Consider the following 17149-nt stretch of genomic DNA (forward strand, 5'->3'; position numbering starts at 1 on the left):
CTGTCCCCGCTCCACCCAGAAATGGCTGCAGACTTTCAATCACTGACAGTCTGCTGCCAGACTGCGTGTGGGATTGTAGACCCATTCTGCACATGAGCATTGGGAATCTGTGATCAGCAGTGCATGCTGAATCAGGCCCAAAGTTACCTTACATAACCACAGCGATATAGTAGCCTGGCTGTGTGTCTTACCATCTATGGGATGTTTGTGACTATAAGGTTTTCCAATAAGATAAAATGATTCTATGGTCTCCAAACACAGTAATTTGGATCTACTGTGTAAAATGATTGTTTTCTTCACATCCATGACATGTTGCTTTATATGTTGAACACTGACTTGTGTATCTGCTCACACTGACTGCTACTGCTGACATGTGCATTAGCTAATTCATACCTTGCATTATGTGTTTTGCCTTGTAACTTCTATACATGGTACTTAAAAGAGCTTACATTGGCCTCTCGGATACTCTTGAATCCATTGCTTGAGATTAAGTTTTAGTGGTCTCTTTTATTTATATTGCTTAATCCTCTGAAGGACAAATGGTGGAGAAATGCGTCGAGCTCCATGTAGTGATCAGCAGTTTGATGCTTTTATACTGTCTCTATTTGGCTGCAGCACAGAAATCTATTTACTGTATGTGGATGGCCTCTTTCTAAATAATAGGTACGCATACTGTGTATATTCTCATCTCTCGTTAGCTGTATAATTGGATTTACCAGCAGTTGAGAGGATCAAGGATACTGGCAAATATACATGCTTGCTTTTGCTACCGTGCATGCTGCATGCATGTTTTAGCAGTGAATGCTTATAAGAACATTTCTTTGCTTGTTATAAGTTAAATATCTCAAGCTGTTATTGACAGCAGGAAACTATTAAAACTTGCATACTATATGCATTACTGACATCAGCCTTGCTTAACATGAACTAAGTTAAATATTGCGGTTGTGTTGGGGTTGCTTTCTTCTGAGTTGCACCACTTCATGTTTCTTTTAATCCCCAGGTAGGAAAGTTGCAGCATGGGAGGCAGGGGGTGGAGCCACAAACCCACGCCAATCTGAAGAGTAGTTCTTAAGCCGCAACTTTTCTTTATACAGTATTATTGTTTAGGCAAGCTAAAACCATAGCAACAGCAGCAGTGGAAAATGCTGTGTGCAAGGTGGGCAACAAAGGGCCATCCTGTTTTGGGGGCTCGTGTGTACTGTGCACCATGCACCCATTGTTAAGATGCCACTGATCGGAGAATAGGGGAAGATGGCTGAGTGATGACAACTCATTTGTATTGCTGAATGGAAAAATTGGAATTGTATCTTCAAATCCCTAAAAGCATACAAATTACCCCAGTACACCATAATGGACCAGCAAAAGAGACATATATCCTACTGTTCATGATAATAAGAATAATGCAGGGATCTCAGTTACTTACATTTGCAAACATATGGTAAGCCACCGGCCACAGCAAGGTGCATATGCACTGGTAGTCCTACACTACTTGATAATAGAACCTATTTTGGTCATACATTTATGTATTTCTAAATTGAGAGCAAATTCAACTGGAGGCACCCAAGATCCTCCAATATGGCACTTCATGGATCAGCATATCCTCCAACTACTGATCCCACCCTTCCCTTACATACACCTGTGATGGACTAATACATTGATTTGAGCCACTACCATGCTGTGTATCTTCAAATGCCTAAAGTATATATGAGAAGCTTTGAAACGTAATAAACCTTTAATTTCAACTAAAGAACTTGTAAAACTATTGATTAAGATACCCTGAAATCTTACACCATAGATGTCCCAAAAAGACAACATCAAATTCTGGTCATCATCTACACCAACTTTGGCATTGCTAAAGATCCCCTTTTTTTCGCCCTACTCAGAGTCACAACATGAGTTCATCTGGTTCCCTTTATTTGGTCTAAAGATAATTCTGTTTGTTGTAACCAGAAGACTCAGCATATATATCTGAGTTCATAAATTAGTAATGTTTTAAAAACAGCATCCAAGTAACTAGCAATTGCCATCCGCAGCAGAATACCATGGTGAGGCATGTAGGGGGATTTCTGTCTCCTGCCAAATGCAGAAATCCATTGCTGGGAAGGAACATTTCACTTGAACAGCAGAGTATTCAAAGAAGCAAAAAAAATATATATATACGGCCTGATTCAGACTTGTACGTAAAGCTGATAGTTTGCATAGACATCTGATGGTGGGTGGACTGCACAAGCACCAGGGCCACAGAGGGCATGTGCTGTGATACCACTGTGACCCCAGTTGCAAGTGCCCTGGAGATCGCAGCCATGCTCTGACCATTTAAAGGTGGGGAACAGGCGGCGACAGGGACTGTTCCCCAAAATGGAGGTGTGTTGCCTCCGTTTTGTGGGAGTTCCGAGGACAGGGTCTTCATCTTCCGATGCAGATTTCCTAGTCATGGCACAGGAGTCCATCGGACATTCTGAGTAAGCTTAGACTTACTCAGATGGGTGATGACTGTTGGCATTGCAAACAATGGTCACGATGGTGATCTGATGCTGCATCTTCGGATGCAGCACGTGAATCTGTAATGCCAACAGAAGGTGTCTCTTTTCTTCAGACCCCTCCTGCGGCATTAGCAGCAGTGGTGCTATTAGCCTACAATTCTGAACCAGGCCGATAGTGTATATATTGATGAAAACTAGTTAACATAGCGCCAATGTTCTGTTAATGCTCCGGCATGCTTTTTCAACATAAATTCATACAGATAATCCATTTTCCATATATCAGTATCAAATTGCACTCTGTTCACTCGTGTGAAAAACGTAAGCACATCAATTACCAGTATACAAGATCTGACATTAAAAGGGAAATATTCCAGAGGTAACAATTTGAAGTTATGACAAGATATATCTTAACTCAAAGTGAAAGAGGTTTATTTGTTTGAATATAACTGAGCTTGATTTGGCTGAAGATATGACATAACAAATGTGGTGATTCCACTGTAAACAGAAATGCTATCACAGCTGCTAACATGCCTCCTGCATGCATTACTGATCCAAGCTGTGTCCTTGGACACAGTATCGGATCATCTGCTTGTCCAATGGCTGGATAAGGGACCCATGCAGTCACACAAGCTGGCCAACGCAGATGCTCAAAAGAGGCCAACGAGATCCTGGTCTTTCCACCCAACTTCGGCATCACGCCTCCGTTTTGAGAAACGGAGGCCGTCGCCGTCCCCTCTCTACCCAGAAATGGCAGCAGACTATCAATCACTGACAGTCTGCTGCCAGACTGCGTCCGGGATTGTAGACCCATTCTGCACATGAGCATCGGGAATCTGTGATAAACAGTGCTCGCTGAGTAAGGTCCAAAGTTACCTTACATAACCACAGTGATATAGTAGCCTGGCAGCGTGTCTTACCATCTATGGGATGTTTGTGACTATAAGGTTTTCCAATAAGATAAAATGATTCTATGGTCTCCAAACACAGTAATTTGGAGCTACGGTGTAAAATTATTGTTTTCTTCACATCCATGACATGTTGCTTTATATGTTGAACACTGACTTGTGTATCTGCTCACACTGACTGCTACTGCTGACATGTGCATTAGCTAATTCATACCTTGCATTATGTGTTTTGCCTTGTAACTTCTATACATGGTATTAAAAAAAGCTCACATTGGCCTCTCGGATACTCTTGAATCCATTGCTTGAGCTTAGGCTTTAGTTGTCTCTTTTATTTAGATTGATTAATCTGAAGGACGAATGGTGGAGAAATGCGTTAAGATCCATGTAGTGATCAGCAGTTTGATGCTTTTACACTGTCTCTATTTGGTTGCAGCACAGTAATCTATTTACTGCATGTGGATGGCCTCTTTCTAAATAATAGGTATGCATACTGTGTATATTCTCATCTCTCGTTAGCTGTATAATTTGATTTACTAGAAGTTGAGACAATCAAGGACACTGGCAAATATACATGCTTGCTTCTGCTACCATGCATGCTGCATGCATGTTTTAGCAGTGAATGCTTATAACAACATTTGTTTGCTTGTTACAAGCTAAATTTCCCAAGCTGTTATTGACAACAGGACACAATTAAAACTTGCATACTATATGCCTTACTGACATCAGCCTTGCTTAACATGAACTAAGTTAAATATTTAAAGATATCTGTAGTTATGATTTAATCCCCATCAATTACTATGCTCTCAATGAGCACGGGATGTAGCTACTATCCATGTATTGTAATGGCAGAGTTTGGGAAACTCTGGACTAGGGTGCCAATGGCTAGGGCAGTGTTTCCCAAATTCAGTTCTCAGAGACCGCTAACAGTGTATGTTTTACAGATCTCCTAAATGGTGCACAGTTGTATTCCTTACTAGCTGATTCATTTTAAAAATAATCTACAAGTGGAGCTAATTATTTCAGCTGTGATACTGAGGACATCTGTAACATACTGTATGCACTGTTAGGTGTCCCTGATGACTGGAGTTGGAAAACACTGAGGGCCTCATTCAGACCCACTCGCAAGCGCTCGCTAGCGGGTCGATGGTGCCCTAGTGCGCATGCGCACGACGGAGGGAGCTCCGTTGTGCGCATGTGTGAGACCCGGGGAGCGACGGGGAAGTCATCGCTCCAGGTCTCGTACCAAAGGGGGCGTGCTGTCGATGTTGATTGACAGCACGCCCCCTTGGGTGGGTTTGCCGGGGGCGTGGCTGCCAGACGGAGGTGTTCCCATGGGAACGCCTACCGTCTGGGTCCGGTCCCACTGACATCACTAGTGATGTCAGTGGGAGTGATTTTGGCTCTGATAGAGCCAAAATCACTGCAGGGCTTGCGGTCACCGAGACCCTACCACAGGGTCTCGTCGCAAGCCCGATGGTCGCGATGGTCTTGACCATCGCGACCATCATCATGGACGCTCGCATAAGCTGTGGGTGGTAACCCACAGCTATGCGAGCATCCAAGAGGCTGCTCCAAGTTTAGGTAGGAGGGCCCTGATTCAGAGCGAGCGCTCTGGTCAGAGCGTCCGGCTCTGAATCAGGCCCTGAGTTAGGGGTTGCTTAAAACACTGAACAATTCACATAATCTTACTAATCCTTCCATGGCACTACAAAATGGGGCACAGGCTGCTTGCATCAAAAAACACCAGCCAGTAACTTCTTACCTGTGAAGCTACCAGATGCTGCTCCTATATGTCTGTGATGAGCCGGGAATGTGGCACATGACTAAGGGTCTGATTCAGCAAGAACCGCTATTGCAAAGCATCATGCAGCTTTGCAATTGCGATCCTTGCAATTATGGTAATGCAGCAGGAAGCATCACACTTCCTGCTGCATTAAGTTTCCGAGCTGCGTTGTCCAACGCAGCATCGGATACCCTGCGGACCATCGGCTGGCTGTGTGACCCATGGAGTCCGACAGCTGGCAGCCGCAGATTAGAGTAAGAGGCCAGAAAATCTCCATCAGCCGATGGAGATCCTGGCCTCTTCCCTCCCCCCAAAGGTGGCAACCACACCTCCGTTTCGGGAAATGGAGGCCTTCGCCGCCCTCTCTCCACCCACAAATGCCAGCAGACTGTCAATCACTGAAAGTCTGTTGCTAGTCTGCATGCGGGATTGCAGACCTGTTCTAAACATGCGCAGAACGGGTCATGCACCTGTGCAGATTCTGGATCACCAGGAATCTGCATTCAGCAGTGTACTTGCGTGCACTGCTGAATTAGGCCCTAAATTGTAACAGTCAAGAGCTACACTTGCAAAAATGAAAGGAGACTGCCTTCACCAATGCTATGGTAAAAAGTAGAGATGTGTACAGACCTCTGTGTTTTGGTTTTAGCAACACTGCCCTGAAAGTAGGGATGTGCGCTGAACTCCGTGTTTTGGTTTTGGCTTTGGATCTGTATCTCCTTGTGTTTTGGATCTGGATTTGGTTTTGCCAAAACCGCCCCATGTGTGTTTTGGTTTTGGATTTTATTTTAAATTGATAAAAGTTGCTAAAATTACATCATTTGGTTTTTTTTTGTTCCTACAGTATTATTAACTTCAATAACATTAATTTTCACTCATTTCCAGTCAATTTTGACCACCTCACAATATTGTTTTCATACAGTTTAGACCACACTAGCTGGCTGACTAAGCTAAGCAGTGGATGGCACAAACACAGGGCAGTTCAATTTCCAACATGGCACATAAGGAAACATATGTTTTCATTAATCAAGAGGCCTGAGGGAGTTGGAGTATGTATGTAGTTTAAGGCAGGGACAGGAAGGGTTGATTGGTAGTAAATTTAATTTTATTTTTTGATTCCAAAACAAATTTATGAGGGAGGAGGGCAGAGCATGGGTGAACAATATGTCCCATGTTTTGCCCACAAAATCAACTTGGTGGTTCAGAATATTTTTTAAAAATTAAAGGGGCATGCGGGAGATGCTGTCTATGGCCATAAACATTTCTGGACATTTTTGGCATTCAGCAACCACATGTCCAAGATTACAGCAGCAGTGGCAATTCAACTTCCAACATGGCCCATTAGTAGTAAATTTTATTTAATTTTTTTATTCCGAAGCAAATTATGAGGGAGGAACGGAGGCATTAACAAAAATATTTAAATAATTCACATCAGTCCTTGCCTCCAGAAGAATCCTTGAGCACTATGCCTGCTGCTGGGAGTGAATTTTCATCCCTGAAAGGGACCAGGAAGACTACTAGTAGTACTTTAAAAATCAATTGACTGTTAAACAATCCTTTGCAAGGGGGAGCAAGTATGACATTATTCACCAAGTTGCATAGTGGATCACTGACGCCATAACATCTATGCTGGTACTAGATATGCGTCCAATATCCACCAATAATGCTGTGGGTTTTAGACAGTTAATTGAGGTCCTGTGTCCCTGCTACCAAATACCATCAAGATTCCACTTCACTAGGAAAGCAATTCTCAACCTGTACAGGGATATATAAAAATATTGAATTAGTGGCCTCCAAAATGCCATTGTGCCCACTGTCCACTTAACCAAAGATATGTGGACAAGCTAAACAGAGCAAACTCAAGATTTAAGATATAAGGTTTAATTCATACGTTGTGTCTTTCTTCCCAACGGACATAGATCTGAAGAGATGCAAAGAGTTATTAGTTAGCAAATTGTCAGCACAAGTGGCACGTGATGCAGCAATGGCATCTACTTTAGTTTCTGCAGCAAGTGCATCTGCCAAGAAAAAACTAAACTTTCCCAAAAGACCCACTGGTGATGCAGATGAGTCAACATAGAGCACAAAAACTCTTTGGATGGATGCGCTGCAGATGATGTAATAGGGAGGAGATTCCTAGATGGTTAAGGTTCCTACCTCTACTTACTCTGGCTTTACAAAGGGTACAGATGACTTGACAATTGTTGACCGGATTTGGCTAGAAATAATTCCAAACATAAGAAGTGTTTTTTTTTTGTTGACAATGGGCTTTTCCTTATCATGGGCAATAACTGTTTCTTCCACTAGTGTCTGATTTACACAAACAACATCCTCATCAACAACATCCTTATTAGTGTCAGCTACACAAATATCCTGCTCATCCTGGTGCACTTCCACAGAAGCATCCTCGATTTCTAAGTCAACATGTTCACTTGTGCTTACATCAGCATAAGAGGCAGAACCACCAATCATAAATAAAGGCCAAGGCCTTAGCCTTTCCTTGCCTCTTCACGTGGTGAAAGGCATATTGCCAATATTATGTCTTTCTGCCTCTAACTTTCCCTTTGATGTTTTTTCCTTTACCACGGTAAAAGAATGGTACTTGATTTTAGATGCCCTGACTTAAGCCCTGTATGCCCTTTTGCCTCAGCTTTAGTAGATGATGTAGATGGACTAGTGTCGTCATGACTGGTGGCACTTGCAGCAGCTCCACCACTAGTATGTGGTTACTGCACGCCTCTCAACTGATCTTTCTGTATATCGACAAACATGAATGAAGTGGGGTACAGCACACACGTCAATTTGTACCAATTTTAAATATTACACTGCAGTATCAATGACCTACAGTGTCACAAGATTTTTTATGAATAAGAAAAGAATAACACACTCTGCTGCCACTTAGAGTCACAAGATTATTTATGAATAAGAATAACACACTGCGATACCACTTACAGCATCACAAGATTATGTATGAATAAGAAAAGAATAATACACTGCTTTGTCACTTACAGCGTCACAAGATTTTTTTATGAATAAGAAAAGAATAACACAATGCGCTGCCACTTAGTGTCACAAGACTATTTATGAATAAGAATAACATACTGCGAAACCAATTACAAGGTCACAAGATTATTTATGAATATGAAAAGAATAATACACCGTGCTACCACTTAATGTCACAAGCTTTTTATGAATAAGAAAAGAAAAACACACTGCACTGCCACTTAGTGTCACAAGATTATTTATGAATAAGAAAAGAATAACACACTGATCTGCCACTTACAGTTATGTCATTATGTTTTATATATAACACATGTTATTTAGCACTTTGTTATGGTCTTGTAGTCAGCATGCAGACTAATCATTTATTCACGAATGAGGAAAGTGAAAAGTTTAATATTAGACTGCGCTACCACTTACAGTGTCACAATATTTTTTTATGAATAAGAATAACACATTGTGCTATGACTTATAGTGTCACAATATGTGGACAACAAACTGCGGTCTGGCCGGCAGTGTCACCAAACAATAATAGCACAGCTAAGTTGCTAACGTACACACACACACAAAAAAAAGTACTTTGATTTTTGTTTACACTGGAGAAGAGCACCCCTGAATGAGGCAGCAGCCCCTTGATGAACAACACAGACAGCACCCTTCTTTTATGGACAACAAAGCACCCCTGCCGAGTGCAGACAGACCACCTGCAGAGTCACAAAAACGTGGACGATAAACTGAGGTAGTGTCACCGAACAATAATAACGCAGCTAAGTTGCTAACGCACACACAAAAAAAGCACTTTTATTTTTTTTGACACTGGGGAAAAGCACCCCTGAATGAGGCAGCAGCACATTGATGAACAACACAGACAGCACCCCTTCTTTTGAGACAACAAAGCACCCCTGCCGAGTGCAGAAAGACCACATGCAGAGTCACAAATACGTGGACGGTAAACTGCAGCAGTATTACCGAACAATGGGCCTGAGCGGCTGTCCGCTCGCAAGTGGGTCGCGAGCAGCTGTCCGCTCGCAAGTGGGTCGATGTTATGGACTGAGCATGCGCACGACGGAGGGAGCGCCATCGTGCGCATGCGCCAGACGCGACGAGCGAAGGAAAGTCCTTCGCTCGTTGTGTCCGATCAAAGGGGGCGTGCTGTCAATGTTGATTGACAGCACGCCCCCTTTGGTGGGCGTGCCGGGGGCGTGCCTCCCTGACGGGGGCGTTCCCACGGGAACGCCTCCCGTCAGAAGCCGGCCCACTGACATCACTAGTGATGTCAGTGGGAGTGATTTTGGCTCTGATAGAGCCAAAATCACTCCGGAGCTTGCGGTTGAAAACCTCAACCGCAGGCTCCGGCTCGCAAATTTGATGGTCGCGATGGTCTCGACCATCGCGACCATCAAAATGCACGCTCGTATAGCCTGTGGGTGGTGACCCACAGCTATACGAGTGTCCAGGAGGACGCTCCATGAAAATGGAGCCCAGCCCTCATTCAGAGCGTGCGCTCTGCTCTGAGCGTACGGCTCTGAATGAGGGCCAATATTAGTGCAACTAAGTTGCTAACGAACACTCACACAAAAAAAAGAAAGAAAGAAAAAAAGTACTTTTCTTTTTTTTACACTGGAAAAGAGCACCCCTGTACCCACAGCCCAGGGGTACGGGGAAGAACCCTGGGCTCCAGACCAAACCTGGGGTTTTGGGGGGGATGGACCCCTTTTTGGGGGGCCCCCACCTCCACTGAGATCCCCGGCTTGACCTGACCGGCTTGGGGTTGTAATTCTCTGGCCAAGGAGCCCCAGTGAAATTGTCTCCGGGCTGTGGCATTACACCCCGGTCGGGTTGGTCCGCTGCTGGTTTTAAATATAGGGGGAACTCTACAAATGTTTCCCTCTATATTTAAAACCAGGACTGTCCCTGCAGCCAGGTGCTGGTTCCTAAATTACGGTGGAACTCTGCTCGTTTTGTTCCCCAGAATTTTAGGAACCAGGGCAAGCTGACAAGTCTGGGGTTGGTTATGCTTTTGAGGGGGGACCCTATGTCTTTTCTTTTCTAACATTTAATGATTTTTTTACAGGTTCAATACACAAGCAGCCTTCACATATTTCACTGATATGTGCAGGCTGCTTGCTTGGGTGAGAATTGCAGAGAGAAAACACTGCAATCTTGAGTAAGTAATCTCATCTAAACTCTCATCTAAATTCGCAATTTTGGGGAAAAATCTCTCTCTGCTTCACCATCAGATAACTCACTTTCAGCTAAAGTCACTTCTTAGTAATAGCCCTTTTGCACCGGAGCTAAAACCCGGGTTATTGCAGGGTTAACCCGGGTAGCTCCTTGGTGTAAAAGGGGAGAGGGTTGGATCACCAGGTCGAGTGACCCGGCAATCCAACCCAGGTAACTAGCAGGGTTTAACAAGGGAGCAACCCATGAAACCATGCAGTGTGAACGGTGCGCTCGGGCTTCGGTGTGAATGGGAATATCCTGGGTTGGCGTCGGCTAAATTCCAGGTCTGATCCAGATTGGAACATTGTTCCAACTCCGGGTCAGACCCTGAATTTAGGTGTAAAAGTGGTATAAATTTGCAAGTTTTAAAAGGGAAAACTCACCCGAATTTTGGTGGAGCAAAGTGAGTTGAAAAAAATAAAAACTTGACCAAACTCGATTTTTAGTAAATTTACCCCTTAGTGTTAGGATGCTGCAACCACCCATTTTGTATCAACTCTTCTAGCATTACCTATTCCACCCAGCATAATCTTATGTAGTGTGCCTAAGATGGCTGCCACATCTGGTACCTTTCGTGGTAATATATAACCTGTGAAATTTATTTCCCAAAATGTCTGTATCAACCCTGCAATATGCTTTTTGTGCTCTCTAGGTTTCGGTTGTTTTTAAATATCTCTGTGGTTTTCTATTATCTGCAATACCAAGTTCTTGTACAATGTACCATGTTTTCTGATGTCTGTAAAGAGACTTTGAGTCCTATGGGAGAAAAGCATTATATAAGTAAAATTATTATTTTTGTTATAATTATGTGGAAGCCAGGTAAAGCATTGGTTAGATGATTGATTGGTTTATTGATTTATTGCAATGTTAATAAAACTATAAAACTAAACTTATCAGAGAAATGAAAAACACTATGAAAAGACAAGCATCCAAAATCCCAATGAGATTGATTGATAGATTACAGTACTAATATAACTCTAATTAAAAACAAATCAGAGAACTGGAAAATACTAATAAAAAACAAGCATCCAAAATTCCAATGAGATTGATTGAGTGATTGACTTTCATTGATTGATTACAGTACTACAGTCAGGGCTACAGCATAGCCGACCAACAGGACTTATGCTTGGGGGATCAGAATTACAAAACACTGAACATGTGCGGAATCTTGGTGTTGTCCTAGATAGTGGCTTGACACTTAAACATCAGGTATCAGCCACAATCAAATCCTCATTCTTTCATCCGAGGAACATTGCTAGAATCAAGCACTTAATTCCCTTAATGTCTAAAGTCATACATTCATTTATATCATCATGCCTAGACTACTGCAACGCCCTCTACCTTGGACTTCCAGCAAAAGAATTGCACCGCTTGCAGATGGTACAGAACGCAGCTGCCAGGCTATTAACCAACCAACCCTGTTCCAGCCACATTACACCCACTCTCTACTCCCTTCATTGGTTGCCTGTCAGATGGCAAATTGTTTTCAAGATTGGCTTACTAACTTGCAAAGCCCTACGTGACCATGGCCCAAGGTACCTAAAGCAGCTTCTGATTCCTTAACGTCCCTTTTGATTACTGCGATCCAATGACGAAGGACTATTAACAGTACCTAGAATCTCCCGGGAATTCATCTGGGGGTCGAGCTTTCAGTTTTGTGTCTCCAACCTAATGGAACTCACTTCCCCGCACAGTTCGAGAGGCCTCCGCTCTAGAATCCTTCAAAAATAGACTCAAGATTTACCTCTTCACCCAAGCATTTTCCATAATTTCCCTTGTTTAAGCTTATTTTGTATTTCGTACTGTAAAGGCAAATGTAAAGCACTTTGAGTCCACTAGGAGAAAAGCGTAATATAAATAAAATTATTATAATTATTATTACTAAAATAACGATAAAGAAAAACCAGTGCCAAACATGGTACAAACCATTAAAAAACAAGCAACCAAATTCCCAATGAGTTTCTAAAGTGGAAACTGAGGCCCTGATTCAGAGCCGGACGCTCTGACAGAGTGCTCACTCTGAATCAGGGCCGTCCTTCCTGATTTTAGAGCGGCCTCCTGGCTGCTCGCATAGCTGTGGGTGACCAACCACAGCTATAGCAAGCTGCCAAAAAGATGGTCGTGATGGTCAAGACCATTGCGACCATCGGGCTTTGACGAGACCCTTGTGGTAGGGTCTCGTCTGCCGCAAGCCCTGGAGTGCTTTTGGCTCTATCAGAGCCAAAAGCACTCCCACTGACATCACTTGTGATGTCAGTGGGGCTGGCCCCAGATGGTAGATGTTCCCATGGGAACGCCTCCATCAGGGCAGGCACGCCCCCGGCATGCCTACCAAAGGGGGCATGCTGTCACTCACCATTGACAGCAGGCCCCTTTGTAGTGAGACCAATAGCAATGGCTTGCCCGTCGCTATCCGGGTCTCGCACATGAGCACGACGGAGCCGGGTCCGTCATGCGCATGCACACTGGCCCAACATCGACCCGCTTGCGATCTCGCTAATTATTTTATTCATTATATGAATATATGATTTGATGATACTACTCTGTATCTGCTGAGAATCTGCAGGAAACAGGGTCTATGCGCCTGTAGGAGAAGCTAGTGATGGATGGCATTACAAGACACAAAACATCATATACGCCCCAGTAAAGTACAGTAATATACACTGCCTATCAAACACTCACAATCTTGGCAAAGAGTGTAAAGTGGGGCACAATTGAATTGTCCTTAGGCCCTCTGACCCACCCTTATGTTGTATATCAAAAAGGACATACACAGTTTAACAAACCAAGCACTTCAGTGACAGGGACTGCCAGTTTTGTGATTAAAGTACTTGGTTTGTTTAGAACCCCACAAAACAAGCTACCAATGGACTTAAGGTGGCAATAGTGTTGTTAATCATCTCTACAGTTGGAAGATGTAATTATCATACTCATCCTTACCCTCGCTCTCATCAATGTTAATATAATCATCACACAATATTAGCTCATCCCCACTGGAATCCACCATTACAGAACTCTCTGTACTTTGTTGTTATTGGATGCAAAGGTCTTCCTCATAGAATTTGTAGTTAATTTTTATGAAAATCAATTTTTCTACATTTTGACTCATCCTCATCACCGGTGGGTCTCTCGGAAAAGGTCAGTATTTTCTTGGCAACAGCATTTACAGAAGAAACTGAAGCATGAGATGTCATCATGTAATGTGCCACTTGAGCTGACAACTTGCTTGAAATTAACTCTTTGCATCTCTTAAAATCTTTGTCATTTGGAAAGAAAGACATTACATATAGTATGAGTTAAACCTAGGACCAAGCAAAGAAGCCAAAATATAGTGATCCAATTGTAAGATGTTGCAAACCCTTTGGTCCTAGTAAAGATAATAAAGAACTTGTTCTACAAGTCCAACATACTTAGCAGAATCACTTAGTTTTATCTCCTCCTTAAGATTCTCTAGCTGCTTTTCCAGAAGTTTAATTAAAGGAATCACCTAACTCAGGCTTGCAGTGTCTCAATTCACTTAATTGGTTACTAATTCAGATGGTTTAGTAGCTTGCATAAAATGGAGAGTATTCTTCACTGTGCTGGAGTAAGTTACAATGCCCCCCTCTGCCAGTCCCTATGTCATGACTTGTTGTGTACATTTGGATGGCTTGCTGCTGTTCCTCCAGTCACTAAAGCATATAAAGTATGGAATTCCACAGCACACAAAACAGTAACCAATGTTACATCACACATATCAACACACACTTCTTGAAATACACAATATTTTTTAAATTGAATTAGAAAAGACTGTTGGGTTTTTTTTAGACAACATAAAATAAAGATATTTTTGCAATCATTTTTGTTTATTACAGGAAAAAAGACTCAAAACATAGAGATCTCAGACACAGTAGAGTATTTTTTGGACAAATAAACAATATAGGGCCTGATTCAGACCCACTCGCGAGCGGCTGTCCGCTCGCAAGTGGGTCGATGGTCTGCACTGCGCATGCGCACGATGGAGGGAGCTCCGTCGTGCGCATGCGTGAGACGCGCCGAGCAAAGGACTTTCCTTCGCTCGGAGTGTCTGATCAAAGGGGGCGTGCTGTCGATGTTGATTGACAGCACGCCCCCTTTGGTGGGCGTGCCAGGGGCGTGCCTCCCAGACGGAGGCGTTCCCAAGGGAACGCCTACCGTCAGAAGCCGGCCCCACTGACATCACTAGTGATGTCAGTGGGAGTGATTTTGGCTCTGATAGAGCCAAAATCACTCCTGGCCTTGCGGTTGAGAAACTCAACTGTAGGCTTCTGCTCTCAGTGGCGATGGTCGCGATGGTCAAGACCATCGCGACCATCACCCTGCACGCTCATATATGCTGTGGGTGGTGACCCACAGCTATACGAGTGTCCAGGAGGACGCTCCATATTTATGGAGGTGGGCCCTGATTCAGAGCGAGCGCTCTGGTCAGAGCGTCCGGCTCTGAATCAGGGCCATACTGTATTGCAGTGATAGATTTCCTTGAGAGAAAAAAAGGTAGTCTGTAGCTTTCAACTTCAGCTGTCAGAAAGTGAACTATAACTAAGGTGTCTGGCATTAGGTGCATGCAGATCTGATATCTCTCAAATATGCAATTTTTCTCAGTGCTTTTTGAATTCTGGTAACTGGGTCTGTTATTTGATTCTTTATTAATCTCTGAAATGTCAATATGGTAATCAGAATATTATCGTCTTGGAAGAAGGATAAATAGACATGCCGCCAGTGTAAATGGGCGTTTTCATTATGAATAGAGTAATTTGCAAAAGTGCAATCAAGGAACAACCTTTATCTGCCAGCTTCTCCCACCAGAAGATAATGTCATCTTGGACTAAGCATAGAAGTGGATGAATATGCAACGGTATATGTACAAAAGACATAAGTACTGCAGGAGCCACAAGTTTGACATGTTTAAAATCCCCTTTTCTGATGCTGGTTATTATTATTATTATTATTATTATTATTATTATTATGAGTGTATAAAACACTTTTAGATTTTCCTATAATGATGATTACCACTGGGGCCACCAGGAGATATTTTGAGCCCAGGTATGATCAAAGGCCCTCATTCAGAGGCGCTCTCAAAATGCGAGCGCTCGTTCTGATTGTGGGCGGCCGCTTGTATGTTGCAGTGCGGCCTCCTGGTCGCTAGCTAAGCTGTGGGTTACCACCCACAGCTGTAGCGACTGACCAGGTTGATGGTCGCGATGGTCAAGACCATCGTGACCATCGGGGCTTGCAACGAGACCCTAAGGTTGGGTCTCGGCAACCGCAAGTCCCAGGGAGCTTCCTGCTCTGATTGAGCAGGAAGCTCCCCACTGACATTACTGCTGATGTCAGTGCAGCCGCCCACAAAACGGCAGGCATACCTTAAGGAACGCCTCAGTTTGTGAAACCACCCCACCGCCACGCCTACAAAATGGGGCAGCCGCCCCTTTTGTAGTGAGCTCCGGAGCAAGAGAATTTCTCTCTCGCTATGGGGCTTGCGCACACACAGTGCGGCCGCTGCGCGTGCGCAGGGCCTAACCTTCGACCCGCTTGCGAGCGGGTCTGAATGAGGTCCAAAGTGTGGGGAGGCATGCCATGCACCATTGTATTTTCGGGAGTCCACTGTACCTGCTGCTCCACTCTTTTGCCCCCATTTTCATGAATTGCTACATGACCATCTCCCATACTAAATCATTTTAAAATATGTAAACAGAAACCAAGCATTTTAAATTGTCACAAATGTGTATTTGTGGCTAGTGACTAATAAGGAGCAGTTGTCCAAATGACATTAATGCACAGGAGTGCATCTTTGGACGCATCAGCAATGCTAAAATATGCTAATGCCGCAAGAGGCGTCTTGTGTTAATAGACACCTACTGCCAGCTTCTGTGATCCGCTGCTGCATCTGAGGATGCAGCCATCAGATTACTTGCATGGATATTGGCCCAGAGAAGACGCAGACAGAGGCCTCGGCACACCCAGAAAATGAGGCACCCTTTTTCTGGGGCACCGGCCTTCGCCGTCCATTCCCAGCTCCAAACAACTGCAGCATGGCAATCATGTTTTGGCTTAGGGGGCACTGCGAGTGATCTTGCAGACACTGATCCTCCCTATCTGCCGATTAGCCACCAATGGAGTTGTACACAAACCATTTGTATTGGTATAACTCTGAATCCAGTCCTACATTAGTTCTGCAAGTCTGCATACTGCTCTTTGATGTTCCAAAAAAGGAAATATGAAGCTTATATTGTGATATAGTAGAGTGGAATATAAAGAGTAATAGAGAGGTGCTGTCAAGAATTGCTGCCCCAAGCAGCTGCAAATTAGATAGTCAGTCTCTGAACATATATAAAAAAATACAAAGAAAGCAGCGCTAGAGAGTGATGAATACATAGACATACATCTGCATACCCTGACACCATTTGGACACCTACCATTGGATTACAACACAATTGAGCACTGGCTTCATCTGGATATTTTCCATGGCAGTTGGACTTTGAGTGAACTATTCCCAGCATATCCACCATCACAAGGCCTTGTTCCTCTGCATTGGATTTTCCTCAGTGTGGGACCATCGCTAATGCAGGTTAGCCTTGGAACATTTCTCTAAAGCGGGTAATTGTACTCAGTCTATTCAATGCTGGACTTGTACCAAGTGCACCATTCACCAGTGCTTTCAGCTCAATCACTATTGACCAGTGTCTCAGGGCACTACACTATCTTACTGCATGCTCAATATATATATTGCTCTTTTC

The sequence above is a fragment of the Taudactylus pleione genome, unplaced genomic scaffold (assembly GCF_031769625.1).
Source record: "Taudactylus pleione unplaced genomic scaffold, aTauple2 ptg000114l, whole genome shotgun sequence".
Lineage (NCBI taxonomy): Eukaryota > Metazoa > Chordata > Amphibia > Anura > Myobatrachidae > Taudactylus > Taudactylus pleione.